The following is an 18,090-nucleotide window of genomic DNA, read 5'->3' on the forward strand; positions in this document are numbered from 1 at the left end:
TTTCTGGGAAAAAACTCTTTTTTTTTATATTTTCTTTCGATCTTATGTCTCGAAATTTTTTTCTTTTTTTTTTGTCCAAGTACATAAGGGAAGTAATGTTAAAATGGAGTCGGAATTTTTAAATACGATAGGTTCCTATTCTTTTTCCAATTTTTTTTTTTGTTTTTGTTAGAGGGTAGTTTTGTCTTGTTGAGAACAGAAAGGGTGCTGAATAATGTAATGGATCTCTTTAGATCATACAACCTTTGGTGTGTGTTTTTTATAAAGGGAGGGAAAATATTGAAAGAGAGGGATTTTTTTTTTTTTTTTACCCTTTTTCTCCTTGTTTCTTGTCTCCGTTAAATTTTTGGGGTTTTTTTTCATTTTTTTTTATATTCCTTTATGCCGTCTCTTACTGTTTTTATATATGTGTATAAAATGATGGTATTTCTTTTTTTTTCCTTCTCTAGATTTCTTTTTTACATCTCTTTCTACTCAAATTATTTTCCTTGTGAAAAGTCATTTATAAAAACAGTAACAAGGCAAAAGTTCTCTTTGACATTAAAAATTTTATGAAATTTTTTCCTATGTATTTGTATGTATGAAAAAAGATAATTATTCATGATGAATATTTTTGACCAGGGAAAAAATTATTGTTACGTCTTTTATGGTTTTTTTTTTTCTTAGAAATTTTTTCTCGGGAAATTGTGAGGGAAATTTTTTTTTTTTTAATTTTTGGGAAAAAAAACATCTTTTCATTTCAGCTGTTTTTTCTAAGGGGTCTGTAAGAAATAAAACTTCAACATTGATTTAAATAGGAGCAAAAATCGATATAAATGTATAATTATATAGAGTTTATATAATAAAGTATGCTTTTTCCGAGATGTCTGCAGCCATAAATATTCGTCAGAAAGCAACGAAATTTTGGAAATGTCTTAATAAAGAAATACGAAAGGCGTTTATTGCATGAAAGAAGAAATTAGCTCCAGAATTCTGCACTCTATAGAGGGCCCATTCCTTCTTTATTCTGTTTCTGTAGTCTCATTTCTGTAACAGAACTAAAACATGCTTAAACATGATAGTCATTATTGTGTTGTCGGCTACCATCTGGGATCTTAGAATAGTGTATTTGACAGTCAGGGTAGTATATGCAATGTCATAACTAGCCATTCCTGTGCCTGTGCAAGAATTTGCATTTAGGGCCCTTTTGGCCCATTCTTGGGCTCCCTCCCCTAAAAGTGGGCCCTGTGCGGATGCGCCTGTTTCACCTGCCTAGTTACGGCAGTATACATGCTATCAAATACTATAAATAATTGGTTTATACTATAAATAATATAAGATAATTAGAGTGTAATGCACCCTCTTTCAGTTGGATACAAATGTAAAAATATAAATGCAACTTAAAATTTTATGAAAGTTTTTCTACATATTTGTATGCACGCAGAAAAAAATACTATTCATGACGAATATTTTTGATGATATTTTATACTTTGGAGAGATTATCATTTCTTTTGTGGTTTTTCCCCCCTCAGAGATTTCTTCTCGGGAAATTTTTTCAGTTTTTTCAAATTTTGGTAAAATGTGTTTTTAGTCATTTCATCTGTTTTCTAAAGAGTTTATAAGAAATAAGACTTCATCATTCATTTGAATAGGAATAAAAATTGATATAAATATATTATACAGGGTTTCTGTATATGAAGTATGCTTTTTCTGAGACGTCTGAGGCTATACATATCTGTCAGAAAGCAATTAAATGTAGCAAATGTCTTAATAAAGGGATATCTAAGGAATTTATAGCAAGAAAAAAAAATTAGTTCTAAAATTCTGCATCATAAGGGACTGCTTATAGGGAGCCATTATTGCTTTATTCCGAACGTAACACTTTAACTATTCTCACTTTCTGTAACATAGTAAGACATCTTCACCATTGTGCGGTCGTGTGGGCATCTGGCTGAACTCTCGTGAGAATCCAATTTCAAACCCTGTTCGCGACGCAGTGGCGATCGGCGGAAGTTGGTTTTCTGCAGTTTTTAAACTTACGTGTGCAAATGTAGGCCGTTCTCGCATTTGAAAAAGTCTCTCGGCAGAGAGCAGGCAGGCCTTCACCACGATACTAATATAACATGACAAATTCAAGCATTTATTATCTTCACTTCAAAATATGGAAGACAGATAGCAGCACCAGCATAACAGGAAACAAACACAGCTCTCACAACATAAACACGTAGGAGTCGCATATGCACTCAGAGCACGTGTTTTGGCCTGTGCCAATTCTTTAGACGTTCTGCAGAGGAATGTTTACGAGATGCATGTACGGTCAAGCAGTTAATTGTAGCAAAACATGCTCAACGTTATGATCGTCATTGGCTAATCATCATGGCCGACCAACCATCTGGAATCTGCAAAATACGCATTCGACAGTCGAGTGCAGTCGATATACTTTCACTCACTTGTTGCAATATAATCTCCTTCGGTCGATCACGGATGCAAATTGGCCACAACTAGCAAATTGAACTGCAACATGGTCAAAAAAAATACATGACAATACTTATAGAAAATATGAATATATCATTTACACCTGAACACTATCAAATCAAATGTCTCTGTCGTGATAAACTAGGTCTTTTAGAATTCCCGAATGCTATAAATTAGATTCTCTAAGGTTTCGAACATGCCAAAATTCTAAAAGTACAGTTTTGCTTAAAAATTTATCTTAAGCAGCTGTTTCACTCAAGTTCCACTTCTGTTTCACTAATACATTGTATACTACAAATATATTCAATAATATATCACTACTCATTACTATATTCACTACTATGAACAGAATCATATACTGGGGGCGGAGCATCGTAAGAAAATAGCTATTCATATATCAGAGAATCCATAGTAGCTATAAAACCTGGACCATCTTAACACGTGGACCCATCCGGGAATGGGTTTGTAGTGGGGGGGGGGCGGATCTCATGTCCGTTGATGAATTTACTTGATGAGTTCTGGTACTATGATTCGCGAAAGGCAGTGTGTAGATATGTAAGCATTTACATCCAGCTGAGTACGAAAACCCAGAATATCTATATGTGCGTGGGAGTCTATAATTTTGATGAAAATGCCCCCCCCCCTCCTTTGAGAAGCTTACTGAAATCTAATGGCTTACCTTGTAATTGCTAAAATTAAAGGCTTTTGAGCAGGCGAGATATCTCGTCCATGCCGATGAGAAAGTTGAATAGTATCGGAAGCCCACATAAACGAGGTTGTGATTTTATATGGAATACGGTAACAAATATTGTCACCGTATTAACCCTTCCTATAGGAATTTATACAGGGTAAAGTATTTTTCAGTAGCAGTTTCTGATATCTTCTTTAAATTCGCTGTCTCTTTCGTGCCTTTTAGACATTTGGAACTTCCACGGAACGTTTCCTTCGACACGGAATCTCTCCGGGGAAAACTTTTTTTCCCACTGAACAAGAGGCGTGTAACTCCCCCCCCCCCACCTTTTTTTTACCTTATTCCAAAAATTCTTGTAAAGCCCCACCCTATCAAGACCAATTCAAAAGTCGAATTGGGAATTAGTCTTTGCCAATCCTGTCTTATTGGTTCCAAGATAGCCTTTAGCAGTCACCATTTTCTTTTTATACTTATTTATATTTCTTTTCCCAGGGATACACCGTTTTCTTGAGATAGCTCCGGTTTTCCTGATATTCTTGGGGGAAAAAAAATAGTAGTAGTAGTAGTACGTATCGCTCGTAGAAGAGCCAAAATTACAAGAGTTAGGTTCTCAATCCTTTATTGCCATGGAATACTTCTCTTTCTTTTTATCAGATGGGAATAGGGGATTTTTTAGCATTTAAAGGTTCGGATATATAGGAGAAGAAAAATCTAGATACACGTATAAAAAAGAAATCGAACAGAATTTCAAGAACCGCAGATCAGCAAGGAATGCCAAAAAAAATAGTTTTAGTTTGTATTACGGTTCACAATTATTCGGGTGCCATGAACCCCTTTTCCTGTCCAGGTTTTTTTTTCCAAAATAGCTGCAGAATTTTTTTTATGCGTATATTTTTTTCTACATTTCTTTTCTAGATTTTGCGACAAACCAAGACATGTACCTCATTTTCTTTACAACATCTTTAAAAAAAACGACTCCCTAGAGGATTTTACAAGAGAAATAGAATATGGAAACAGAAAAAAACAAATGGGAAGGAAAAATCCCGATGAAAAGAAAAAAATGGAAGCGAAATGAGTTTTATATCGTAGATACAGAATTTATGCGTACATCACAACGGAGATAGATACAAGCTAACTTGGTTAGTTAAAATTTTGGGATAATTCCAATATAAAAACGAATTTCTCCCGTGAGTTTCTTATGCATTGTAATCTTGAAATTAATTAATTCGATTTTTTACCTAATGTCTTGGATAATTCAAAGGACGAGAGTCAGTTGCACTGCTCGTTAAACCTATCAATCAAATCCGAGGGTCAATTGCTCTGAGCTTCCCTCTTATCAGATATGTAGTTGCACGGGAGGAGGGTAGATAAGATTCACCGAACCTTATTTTATCTCATTATCTTATCTATAGTAGATTGTGTTGGAAGAAGTATGTACTAGACCAGTGGTTCTTAACCGGGGGTGCCCCAGGAAAGTATTTTTCGGTATGCGAGATGTAGAATTAGAATGTAACATGATGGCTGATTATATTACTGAAAATTGAAATGATGCAAAATATTGTATTTTTCATTTCCAAAATTCGAATCAAACCTATCATTTTAACACCTCATTTTTTTAACTTTCTCTCTCAGAAAAGTGTACAGTATGGAATTTTAAAGGATTTAGAAAATACACACTTATATGCAGAGGTGGCTTGAGGTCGGTTGAGGTTCCGAGTCCAGCAATTCGGAGTCCGTTGTACCCACCGTTAAATATGCCTCTATTTATATGCAGTTTTCAGATGATTTTGCTTAATGTTTATTTTTCTGTTAGCGACTTCAGATCCATTTATTTTTTACACTTATAATGAATGATGGTAATTTAATAAAAAAAGTATTTCATTGAAATGCGAGTCGGCGCACGTATATTTAAATAGAATTTCAAAACTCTTATTTAGAACTATTTCCGTGTGCTCAGTAGGAACCATTTCCAAAGCTACGGAAGACAGCTTTGCAAACACTTCTACTAGAAGCTACTCCTTTGTGAAATGGGGTTTTCAACCGTTATGCTTGTCAAAACAGTAACCACAAATCGCTTGATATGCCGGTAGTCTTCTCATAAAAAGAATTTTCAAAATTTCATTTTTATGAAAAAGAAACAATAAGTTAACCACTAAAAGTCGACTTACAGTAATTTCGATTTTGTTGCATTGACACCCGTGTGTATTTTTTTTTCAATAAATTAGTATAGCAATTTAGAGGGTAAGAATTTTAAGTTTGAAATTTTTATAACAATTAATTATTGGATAATTAATTCAATTAATTAAAAAAATTTAATTTTCTCGCCAGTGACTATATGACACTGCCGTCCTTATCATAGATGAAGTGTGAAGGAAAATTAATGCGGGGGGAGGGAAAAAAATTTATCTATCAACAATCGGTATCAGTAGGAAAAAGGGGGTCCCCAGTGCAATTCGGACATAGATGACAAGAGTGATGCAATGCGATTTGATAGCCACGCCTACCTTCCATTCCAGCTGACCCATCTCCAATTCAAAGTTTGATTTCAATATGTAATTTGCAAAATGGCACTTTTCCCACAATTCCCAGCTATAAAAAAATAAAAAAATCATACACAACACTAGATACGCACTCAGACTGTTAGGTACACACACTTACACTTCGCACTTCCGGCACAACTAACTAGGTAGTAAATTGCCAATGGCGATAGAACTGCGGATGACTCCATTACCACGTGACAATTGCACATGCAAATGCTGCAACTCAGGAAGTACGGTTGTGTGAGTCTGTGATAATTTTCTCCTCAGACATAATTTTTAAAAGCTGGTGTGTTAAAATCCTAGTGATTTTTTCTGATAAAACGTTTTGAAGATTCACGTCTCTCTATTATTAGTTTGTTTATTTTATAATATCAATGTAACATTTTTCACCAATTCGAAACGAGCTTCATACGCTTGTTCAAAACTTTGGAAAAAAAATGATGTTAACTTACGGATGTGGACGTGAAGTCTCATTGAATTTCTCACAGAGGTCGGAAATTAAGAAAGCAGCAGATCTCCCTATTCCAGCACCTACAGAAACTACGGACGTATTTAAAAGAAATAGGGCTGTTGAAGCTCAAAAATCACATCTCTTTGCTTGAAATCAAATTGAAGATTTTTAAGAACATCCAGAAGAAAATTATAAATTTATGAATGAAAAAAATTTTCGTGATCAAAAAATATTTAATTTTTTAAATATTAATTAATAATTTATCAAAAAAATATTTACGTTGTATACAAAAACTAGTTGCAAAAAGGAGGAAATTATCATTTTAATGATAGTATTTGATAAATTTTTCATAATTATTAAGAGTTGTTGATTTTTTTTAAATGGAAGTATAGTCATCTTTTTGTTTTGATGAATTGGGTAATTCAAATTCTTTGGATGATTAGAACTTTTTTGCTGTCTCTTTGAGATTCGAATTAACCAAGTTCGAGTGCAGATTTGCTTAGGCATATGCCTGTTTTCTTATTTCTGTTTCTGTATTTAGGGAATATCTACGGGTGATAAGTGATTTATAGGATTATATATTTTTAAAAATCTCATAAAAATCTGAGCTATCAATGACTTACTTCGGAGAAGGTGTTTGCAAAACATAACAGGCTTCGACCAATGCTCGTAATGATCAGTGTTTTTTAGTCTTTTCCTCAAATATTCCCAAAGGTGGAATTGTAAGTACAGTAAAACCCCTCTCTCTTAACGGACACCCCTCAGATGCTGCCACCCCTCTTTTAGGGCTAAAACATAATTTTTAACAGACATTAATTTTTAACATAGTATTAACAGGCGAATTTTTTTGTCCCACCACTCTGTCCGCAAAAGAGAGGTTTTACCGTGCTTATCTGTACTTAGTATGGAAAGGTATCACCAAATATTTTGACATCTAAAGAGGTAAAGACAGTTCAGTTGAGATTTATATTGCCAAGTTGAGCTAAAAGTATTTGTTTCTTACACCCAAATAACGCCTTAATTAGATCTAAGAGCTATGTAACATTATGTTTGATTACACATGCTTGAAAACATCGAAATCTCATTTACACGTTAGCTTCATTTACCAATACCCTTGCTCTTTCAATACATGCATTTGAAAGTGGCATTGCTGCATATTTGCAAATATGACGATACAGGTGAAAGAAAAATCGAACAGAATTTCAAGAACCGCAGATCAGTAAGGAATGCCAAAAAAAAAATTTTAGTTCGTAATACGGTTCACAATTATTCGGGCGCCATGAACCCTTTTCCTATCCAGGTTTATTTTTTAAGATAGCTGTAGAATTTTTTTTGCTTCATACTTATTTTTTTTCTAGATTTTGCGACAAACCAGGACATCATTTTCTTTACATCTTAAAAAAAAAGACTCCCTAGAGGATTTTACAACAGAAATAGAATATGGAAACAGAAAAAAAGAAATCGGGAAAAAAAATCCCGATGGGAAAAAAAAATAGAAGAGAAATGATCTTATTTTATTGTTTGTTTGGTTTTATGCAAAGAAGTTACTTCGAAAACTAGGATATTTCTCTCTCTCTCTCTCTCTCTCCCTCTTATACCGAAATACGGTCTTCAACAATCTGTATCCCGGATAACGACAGGAAATGGTCCGCAACGAGGCCCTAAACTGTAGGGGGTCCTTCATCTTTATTTTTCCGAGGGGGTCCCTCTTTTTCCACCTCCAGCTTCTCATCGTATTGTCTGTCCTCTTCAAGTGATGCCGTGTGGCTACGCAGCTAATCTTGAAAACATTGATCAAAAATGAATCCCATTGCATTTTTATATATATTTTTCTCTCTCATCCTCTTCCCTCACTGAATTTTATTCAGTGGAAAGTAATTTAGATGGGTCCTTATTTTTTTTTTTCTTTTATATATACATTTTTATTCTTTGGCTGAAGTTCAAGATACAAAAATATAAGAAATATTTTTCCCCCCCTTGCCCCGTTGTTGATGATGATGATGATGATTCTCCCTCGTAAAAATAACTTTATTATTTATGTTGACCGCAGAGAATAGTAAGTCTCGTGGAAGTAATGCGAAGAACTTTATTGGCCCAAAATGGGTGGCAGCCAATCTTTTTTCGGGGGGTGAAGAGGGCAGAATAGACACCCCCCTTTCCCCACCCTCTCCAAAATTCTGGATTTCGGGCTAAGGATTTTTTTTTTTCGCCCCATAATATCTAAGGGTAGGGGAAAAGGGCACACACAGAGGGTGGTGGCATTTCTGCCTCTGGAGCAATATTTTATGTTTCAAGTTCAGTTTATGGATGAGAGTTTATGCAATTTATTCTACGAAAAGAGGCTGAGAAGAATAATATGTATATGTACGTTTATATTTATAAATAAAAATAAAATAAAATTTAAGGCATGCAACACCAATGGGCGTAGCTTATGATATTTCATTTCCCTTCTTAATAATGTAGGAATTGTGTTCAATGTGACTTATTCGGCTGAAGTAATTGAAGAGGTTTTTTTTTTTCTGCTTTTTCTTCTCCTCAACGAAATTTTTAACCCTTTGAAATCGATCCAAAAAATTTTTTTTGGTCTAGAGTCTCTCTCTCTCTCTCGCTGATGAAGATGATGTATTGATCTTTCTGGGATGGTGTCTCTTTTTTTTTTCTCTTTTCGTGAAGCTTGAAAAATATCAGAATTAAACATTTTTATTATTTCGTGAAGATATAAACTCACTAGATAGATATTTAGCTGGTTTGGTCCATAATCAATCCAAATATTGCAACAGACTTACTTCGGTATTTACAAAGGTCTCTAAGGATTACTAAAGGATTACTAAATTATTTCGAATACAACTCAGTTGTTATCAAAATAAAACTTCACCACGTCTCTGCATAATGAAAGTCAAATTCAATCAAAAGCAGTCCCATTGTTACTAATATTTTTTCTACCCCTCATGAGTTTTTATGCCTCGTGATACCTCATGCCCCATTGATATTAACCGTGGTTAAATGATATTAAGTAGTTTTTAAATTTTTCTGATCCACATTATAACTGCCACATTGGAAATAAAAGTGTTAGGAACCTGTCGGGGTGACCGAAATAAAGCAGATCAAGTTTGATGAGATAACTCGGAATTTCCGTTGTAAGGGTTAAATATAGGGTTTTTGATGATAAATATAGTCCCAGTTCTCTCTCTCTTGCACTTCTGATATTGTATTGAGAAAAAGATTATTTGTATGATAAATATATGACTTAAATTATACAGTTTGAAATAACTTTTCTCCACTTCTAACGTTTCCCAAATTGAGGGTCCCCATTTGCAGGTGCGTAGAGAAAATTTAGCATTGGTGACAGGGCTTATTACGTAGCCTTACTACCCTTTTAGTTACGCTAGTTTATTTTTCTAACTAATTCCTGACTTTGGGTCGCTGTGTTTAAGCTATGACGACCATATAATTTTATTAACAAAAATCTTATGTAAGAAGAGTAAAAAAGAAATTAAATTTTCTTTAGTGCTTCTCCCCATTCATAAGATAATTCAAGGAATTTTGTTTTTGTATTTACCAATCTCCTAGTCTGTTTTAGGACTTCAGAGAGTTGCTATATCACCTGCTTTGAGGAATACAACGTGTGTGGTTCTCAATATTATTATTTTAATAAATACAAATACAGAATCTTAAGTCAAAGCAGGCAAATTGTCCAAAAAGGCAAAGAAAAAAATGTAAAAAATAAATGTAGAAAATAAATGTAAAAAATTAGAAAATATAAGAAAATATAAATATATATGTATATAAGCATATAATTGTGAAGAAATAATATTGAAAAAAAGCGTTAAGAAATAAATCTTTGTCATTTGAATGAGTTTTCCGAATCAATGCTATTCAAAGCACGTATGTAAGAAATCATCGCTACTTGTAATCATACTATTCAAATTTATTTCTAAGACTTGTAATATGTTTCAATATTGGGTAAGACAGTATAATAATTTAGAAATGGGTGATTTGAAGTAAACGCATATAGTTTTTTTTTGTTTTTTTTGCTTTATTTTTATTTTTCAATATTATCATATATTTTCTTTGTTCTATTTCTGTATCATTCCATCCGTTTATTCTAAGCACTAAGAAAATTTAATTTCTTCTGTTGTTAAGATCACTATTAATAAAATAAATCATTGTGTCATCTGGATTGACTTTCCGAATCATTGCTATTGAATGCGCGTATGAAAGCAATCATCACAACTTGCAATCACGCGAGAAATTTTGTAGAAAATACTTTGTCATTTTTATACACCGGTAGAAACACTAATTGACACTTAATAAGTCTCTAGTGATGGAATTCAGTCTTTTGAATTTCCTCAAAGAAACGAGCATTCATTTAAAAACTAATTTTTACTAATGTACGAAAACTCACTTCCCAAATATGGCTTATTCAGTATGACCTATGCATAGACTAAAGATATAATTATTATTCTTACTCTGTGGACTTATGCTACCAATGCTATGGCTTATGCTACGCAAATTCCTGTTAAAAATTCATTCCCGATTCCAGTTCGTTAAAACTTAATGTAATTTCCCTTCATGTAGTTTTCTTGGAAATACCTATTTAAGCAGAAAATTGAAATATATCGAAAACGGTGAGTGTTGATATATAGCCTACAAAAATATACGAAGTGATAAAATTTGATCTTACGTAAAGGGAAAAAAATCATATACATAATAAGCATAAATATTTTTAAAACAATCCAGTCTAAACGTATTGGAATTCATTCATTCGTAGCCCTTCATATTCAGGTATATTAAAATTAAAAATTAAAAAGCATGATTAGATATTTACCGCACAAAAAGATCGAAACTTTTCAGATACTTACATTTTTTAGCAAAAAAAAAAAATCAGAATTCCTGGGGGAAAAAAGAAATAGATATTTTTGCGTTATTTTTCTATGTATCATTCCATTCCTTTACTCTATTCTAAGCATTAAGAAAACTTAATTGTCATCAATTTTGAAAAATGGTTGATATATACACAAAAATATGTGAAGAGATAAAATTTGATTGTACTTCAAGACAGAGAAAAAATCATAACACTGTATACATAAATATTAAAGAAAAAATCCACTCAAAAGATATTGGAATCCATTCATACGTAGCCCTTCATATTCAGATATACAGTATATCGGAACTGAAAATTCAAAAGCCTAATTAGATATTTCCTGCACGAAGAGATCGAAACTTTCCAGATATATTTAATGAACCCCCCCCCCAAAAAAAAATTTAAAACTTCAAACTTCTTGGAAAAAAAGAAATATGCATTTTTGTTTTATTTCTATCTATCATTTTCTATCCCTTTACGGTATTCTATGAGCACTGAAAAAATTTAATCTCTTTTGTTTAATGTTAATAAAATAAATCATTGTCGTCTGGGTTGATTTTCCGAATCATTGCTATCAAAAGCACGTATGGAAACTACCATCGCTATCTGCAATCACATATTTCAAAGGTATTTCTGAGATTAATAATATTTTGTCATTTTTGGGTGCTTTTTATAAAACAATATAAGAATTTATTTGAGTAAGAAATTTCGTAAAAAGTTTTTTTGCCGGTCTTATACACCGGTGAAAATGCTAATTAACCCATAGTAAGCAAGGCTCTTTAACAGCGATGGAATTCAGTCTTCTGAAACTCCCCAGAGTAATGACCATTAATTTAAAAACAAATTTTTCCTAGTGTGCGGAAATCTACTACCCAAACATGGCTTCCAAATTCCTGTTTAAAAATTCATTCAAGTTAATGCATTTCCCTTACATATAATATAGTTTCTTTGAAAATACCTATCTTAGCGGAAGATTGAAGATATCGAAAGCGGTATTTAAAAAAGGGTTGATATATACACAAAAATATATGAAGTGATAAAATTTGATCTTACTTCAAGAGTAAAAAAAAAAATTCATAATATACATAAATATTAAAGAAAAAATCCACTCTAAAGATATTGGAATTCATTCATTCGTAGCCCTTCATATTCAGATATATATCGGAATTGAAAATTCGAAAGCCTAATTAGATATTTCCTGCACGAAAAGATCGAAACTCTTCAGATATATTTTTTCACCCAAAAAAAAGAAAAAAAAATGTAAAAATTTAGAATTCTTGGGGAAAAAGAAGAAATATATATATTTTTTGTTTTATTTCTATATCATTCCCCATTCCTTTACTCTATTCATCGGGAATAGATTCCATGGAATTATTATTTCGGATCAAAAAGATATTAAAGATATTTTTTCCCTTTTTTAAAAAAAAAAAATATCCGAACGTGATTTTCATAATCATTTGAAATGTAAGGCACTAAGATGAGTTCATATCAGCGATTGCAATATATTTCTCGCGAAGGCGGATGAACGTATAATTTAAGGAGAAAGACGGCAAAAAAAAAAAGAAATATATATATATATATATAAATATATTGAACCACACGCATGCAATTATAAATGTAATTTCGAATCTGGAAGTAAAGGGTTCTCTTCTTTTCTACATTTTTTTTTTGTTATTTCTTAATATATATATATATTTTTTTTTTTTCATTATTTCTCAGAGAAAAATTTCTCCTTGATCTCAGGAGATGAAGGAAGAGAGAGAACAAAAATATATAAAAAGAAAATTTCTTTCAGATGTAATTAAGGGAAAAGATTTATAGCTTTGCCAAGGAAAAAAAATCGGAAAAAAATTCCTTTTTTTCTTAATTTTTTTTTTCATTCGCGGGGGGGGGGGGGTTAAATATAAGCTTGTGTGCTTAATGGGTAGGAGATAGGCATGGGTATGGAATTGGAGAGAGATAGAGAGAGAGAGAGAGAGTGGAGGGATCTCTCTCTCTCTCTCTCTCTCTCTCTTTCAAAATTATTCTCTAGGCGCAAGGGCTTTCTGCATATTTTAATGAACCCGTAGAACGGCCCATGATTGGCTGATTATTTGGAGTAGGGGGCAGGTATGAAATCAAAGGGTTTTTTTTAATATATGCATACCAGAGATAGGTGGGGGGAGAAATGGAAGGGGAACAGAGTAGATGTGGCTACTACCACTACTACTACTTTTGGTGAGGGGGGCTTCAGAATGAAAAGGAATGGTAGTGGTGCTGGGAAATTAAAGAAAATTCGGTTGGCGGATGCTGCTGCTGATGCTATCCGACTTAGAGAAAAAAAAAATAGAATTTAAGAGTATAGATAATGAAAAAAAAAAATTTCTCTCTGATCCTGATACCTTTCCGATATCAGCATTCGCACACCTAATTTATATAAAAAAAAAAATTGTGAGACTGGGGGAAATATATGCGCTACTGTTATATGTAGATAGGGTACGGGATATATAGGAAGAGTGAGTACACCAATTACCATACTACAAATCCGAGTTAAAATACTCCTAAGGTACAAAGTAATGGTGCCGTTCTTCTCTTTTTGGTGAGTTATGTACAGTACGTGTGTGGGAGACAAATCTGCGAGTACTGTACTGTACTTATCCATTTCCATTGCTGCTACCCCTTTTTTCCATTATTAACCCTTTATAGACCGCTGATATGTTTTCTTTTTTATTCTGGATGAAAGGGGTGATTCTCTCCACCTAGAATGGAACTGGAAGATCATAAAAGGGAAGTTTCCAATCCGTAATCCTGTTATTCTAAGAATTTAGGCGTGGGTACAGAATTTGTGTGCACGTCACAACGGAGATAAATAGATATAGTTTTAGACATATGCCCGTTTTCTTTTTTGTCTGCATGGAGGGCATATTTACAAACTCTGGTGTTTGGTTGTTGCTTATCGGATTAGCTTTTCAAAATCTCATAAAAATTATCCAAGCTGTCGTTGAGTCACTTCGAAGAAGGGTTGCAAGATATAATTGGCTTTGACCAGTACTTATTTCTCGTAATGGGCAAACGGGGCATGCGTCCTGGCCTCTCAAAATTGTATTTTTTTATTTTAATATTTCTCTCTTATTTCGTGAAATGTTGATAAAATGGGAATCGTAAATATACATTAGTCCCAACTACCCGGCCTAATGTGGCTGAAGGGCAAGTAAACTAACTAAACATCCGGATGGGCCGGAGTTCTATATAAATGCTCACTTCCTACCACACCCATACAATTAAAAACACCCTTTTAATATCAAAACCCAGTCTTATTCGTATTTTCTGACCTCTTCCCAGTACTTCACAAACGTCTGATATGTACTGTACTGTACGTGTTAAAAATGTATTACAGAAAAAGTCCAAGTGTAAAAATATTATAGGCCTACATATTTCAAGATAAGTTTTATGATGTCTGGCTTAATTGCAGGGAGCATAAAATAGCGTATACAGTACTGTATGAATACATAAACTTTTAATCCTTTCAACGACATTGACGAGATATCTCGCCTCCTTCGAAGTTTTTTTTATTTTACCCTTGACAAGCTCAGATATTTTTACAGACTATTTTGCGATGCATAACTTTTCACTATACCCTTTAACTTTGCGCCTGCTTAAGAAGGAAGAAACCTTTCTTCATTAAAGATACGGCATTTTACAGGGGGTTTGGGTATTTGTACTATATCGAAGTAGTATAAAATTAGACCTTTATACTTAGGTTAACCGGATCTCATCGAGAAAAATTGGAGAAATTATGATCCTAAATATTAATTTTAGCTAAAAATTAAACGTTTTAAATGTTTGCTAATTATTGCAAAAATATCTAAAGCACGGAGAAATGAAGGAAACTACGGACTTCAATAAACAAAAAGGTTTTTTTATGGGAAAAATTCATTATGACAAGGTGGCCATGTTTCATTGAAAAAAATACTGAAAATAGGAATTTTAAATCTTAAAAAAAAACAAAAAAAAGGACATTGCTGCTAAAATTGAAAAAAAAAATAAAAATACAGAAATTATTCATTATAATCATAATTATCGCAATATAATTTTATAAGTCATGAAAATTATTTCTATTCCGGATTTTAGTGAAATTCAAATCAGCTCTGTTGAGAAACTGGGCAATTGTATGAAGGAACTCAAAACGGTTAATAATATGAAAATGTATCGTGAAATAGGAACATATGCCCCCCCCCCCCACTACTCCGCATACTGTAAATAAGTGTTCCACCGAATCATTTCAGACATATCACTGGTCCTTGGGCATCGAAAGGTTGAGAAACGCTGTTATAGGAAATTAGTTTTAGAGTTTTCCTGTTGCCCATTTATTTTTCGAAATAGCTTATACAGGAATTTTATTTACTTGTTTGCAGCTTGTTAATTTTTATTCTAACACACTGAATGTTTAAAAAATTATATTTATGCAATGTGTAAATATTGTACGAATTTTAAATTGCTCTACCCTGTTGCCCCGTGAATTTTGTATATGCTGTGTATTATAACTTATAATTTTATCTGCATACTTATGATTTTTATACTTATAACTTTGTCTTATGTTTGTTGTCCATATGAAATTATATTTTTATATTCATACATAAAAAATTGCTACCAAAGGTAATGATATGTACTGTGAAATCATTTCGCTATGATAAAGTGAACAGATATGTGTAAATGATTTCTTGAAACAAACAGAGTTTAGTTTTCACAGATTGTAGACTAATAATTCTAATATAACTTTTGTGAAGATAACCGTGAAATATAAGATCAAAATACAAAACATTGACTACAAAGATTATATTATCACTGATAGCAGTTTATAGTTTTTAAGTGCTGAGGGTTTATCGGAGTCCTTTTAGGCTATCATTGTGGATCATGATTTATTTGAAAAACATAATTAATTTGACGAATTCCTAATGCATATTTTATGTCGTCGTAACTATTAAAGGTTTATATGCATTACGATTTCTCACCACCATCAAGCAAAAAACTGAAAATCAATACTGTACTTCAACTAATAAATCACAATTTCAATATACTCGAGTTTCAAAATCTACATTCTAAGCTAAGCACAATGAGCCGTACCACTTACTGTACTTTTTGATTTTTTCGATTCTTGTACTTTTTTACATGATGATTACCTCTCTTTGATTATAATCTTTTCTTCCTAAAATCTTCGTTACTGTCACTTTTATAAGCATTTAATCTATGTAGTATTTAGTGTACAAATATAATAAATTATTATTATTTTATTTTAGAAAACTTGTCCTGTTGGGAAAAGGCTGTGTTGATGAATTTCATAAAGTTATATTTTATTCAGGTAATTATGTTTTTAAAGTTTCACATGCGAATACTTAATGCTACATTAAATTAAACAAACATTCCTCTCATTTATTTCTATATTCTGCAGAATTTTGATAGTCATAGATATCTGCATATATTTACTATTAAAAAAAACTTTTTCTTTTTGAAATATTCACTGAGATATTTGAATTCGGAAATCGGTGGAAAGTTGGGAAAAACAACGTTAAATACGGAAAAACGTTTTGCTCACATTTAACGCTGTTCTTTCCCAAATTTTCTCCGTTTTTCGAATTCAAATATCACTGAATTCTTTAGTGAATTTCAGTAAATCTCAGTTCAAGATATTGGAAACGTGGAATTTTTTTTTATTGGCATCAGGCTGTATGAAATATTAATGTTAGTAAAATGCGCAAGAGTAGTCCAAAACATCCTTCTTGTTTATTCAAAATTGTAATCGCAGGCTTTGTTCGATTTCGATTTATATCTTTTTCGATTACAATCACTGAAAGTCTTTTTGCTAATGCTAATTTACCACGCACAAACAACAAATGTTGAAATTTTCGAGTTAATTATACAATTCAAGTAATATTATTGTTCATAAAATATTTGTTAATATCACACTATATTGACTTCTTCTACGTGGCGCATTAATCAAAAACCGGTCATCAATTTCAACAAAGATGATCACAAAAGGTTTATTTTTTATTTGATAGGTGACAGCAGTAGTTCCAGTTCAGTGATGTTTCTTACATCTAATATATACACGGTGATTACTGAATTTCTCTTGCCGCATTTTAATGGCGAATCGTTTATTCTAGAGACATACTTCCAATTAGAAAAAAAAAGTATCCAAGTTATCTGTAGAGCGTCATTCGTGTTGCAAAGGTTATTATATTTATCAAAATAAAAAATTAACTTTCTATACGGACACCCTGTCCAAAACCCAATCAAGAAATCGTTGATCTGTCTCTCCTGAGGAGAACAAAAAAAACATTTTCACGATTCCAAGTGCAATATTTGCAGAGATATTCGAATTCAAAAAATCAGTGGAAAATTGGAGGAAAAAACAGCATAAAAACTAACAGTCAACGCTTCTTTTTCTGATTTATGCTGTTCTTTCAATCTGCTGATTTCTTTTAAAAGACACTATCTCGTTAAAATTCAAAATAAACAAGTTTTGCGAGTAGCAACAAGAATGATTTCTTCTTTGAAAGCTCTGTAGGTTCCGTCGCATCCATCCCCAAAAAGCTGTCACGGAATCGTAGAGTTCCTCGGAACACTAGTGGGAATCCCATGATCTATAAATCATTAAAAAATATTTGTGCATATTAATATTTTTATATATTTTTTTCTATTCCAGTCCCACCCCCCCCCCTCAAAAAAAATGGGAGATAAGAAATCTCGATGTTTTTAACGTATAATCCACCGATTATACACAGAAAAAATACGTCACTAAATATCTGCAAAAGATGGAAAACCCGGTGACTATCCATGAAAACCGAGAATTCACGCAACATTATATAAATAATCAGGATCCTCATAGTTCAGTGTGAAAAATCCACTCTTTAATGAATTTTTTTTCAGCTTCGTTCCGAGAAGCTTTTATAAGACGCCCGTCTTGTCTGAACTCGTATTAAGTAAAAGAATTGAAGCATGTCTAATCCCAAAGGGCTCGAAAACCGAACAACATCCATAAGTGTTAACGTCAACTCCCATAGTATAAAAGGCAACTAGGAGTTGATGATGCCTCCAGCGAGATGTTCGAGGA

The 18,090-nt window shown here is 32.7% G+C and overlaps 1 long non-coding RNA gene across 2 annotated transcripts in view; it reads left to right on the top strand.

Annotated features, from left to right (window-relative positions):
* Positions 1-18,090, top strand: part of LOC149089890 (uncharacterized) — a 277,922-nt gene that overhangs the window by 185,625 nt on the left and 74,207 nt on the right. For both annotated transcript variants that reach the window (XR_016195731.1, XR_016195734.1), the window contains exon 4: positions 16,277-16,338. This is a non-coding gene — a long non-coding RNA (uncharacterized LOC149089890). The remainder of the gene's footprint in view (positions 1-16,276; positions 16,339-18,090) is intronic.

This window comes from Pholcus phalangioides, unplaced genomic scaffold (genome assembly GCF_987345545.1).
Source record: "Pholcus phalangioides strain wild (caught in Gottingen) unplaced genomic scaffold, Ppha-v1.0 ptg000001l_1, whole genome shotgun sequence".
In the NCBI taxonomy this organism is placed as follows: Eukaryota; Metazoa; Arthropoda; class Arachnida; order Araneae; family Pholcidae; genus Pholcus; species Pholcus phalangioides.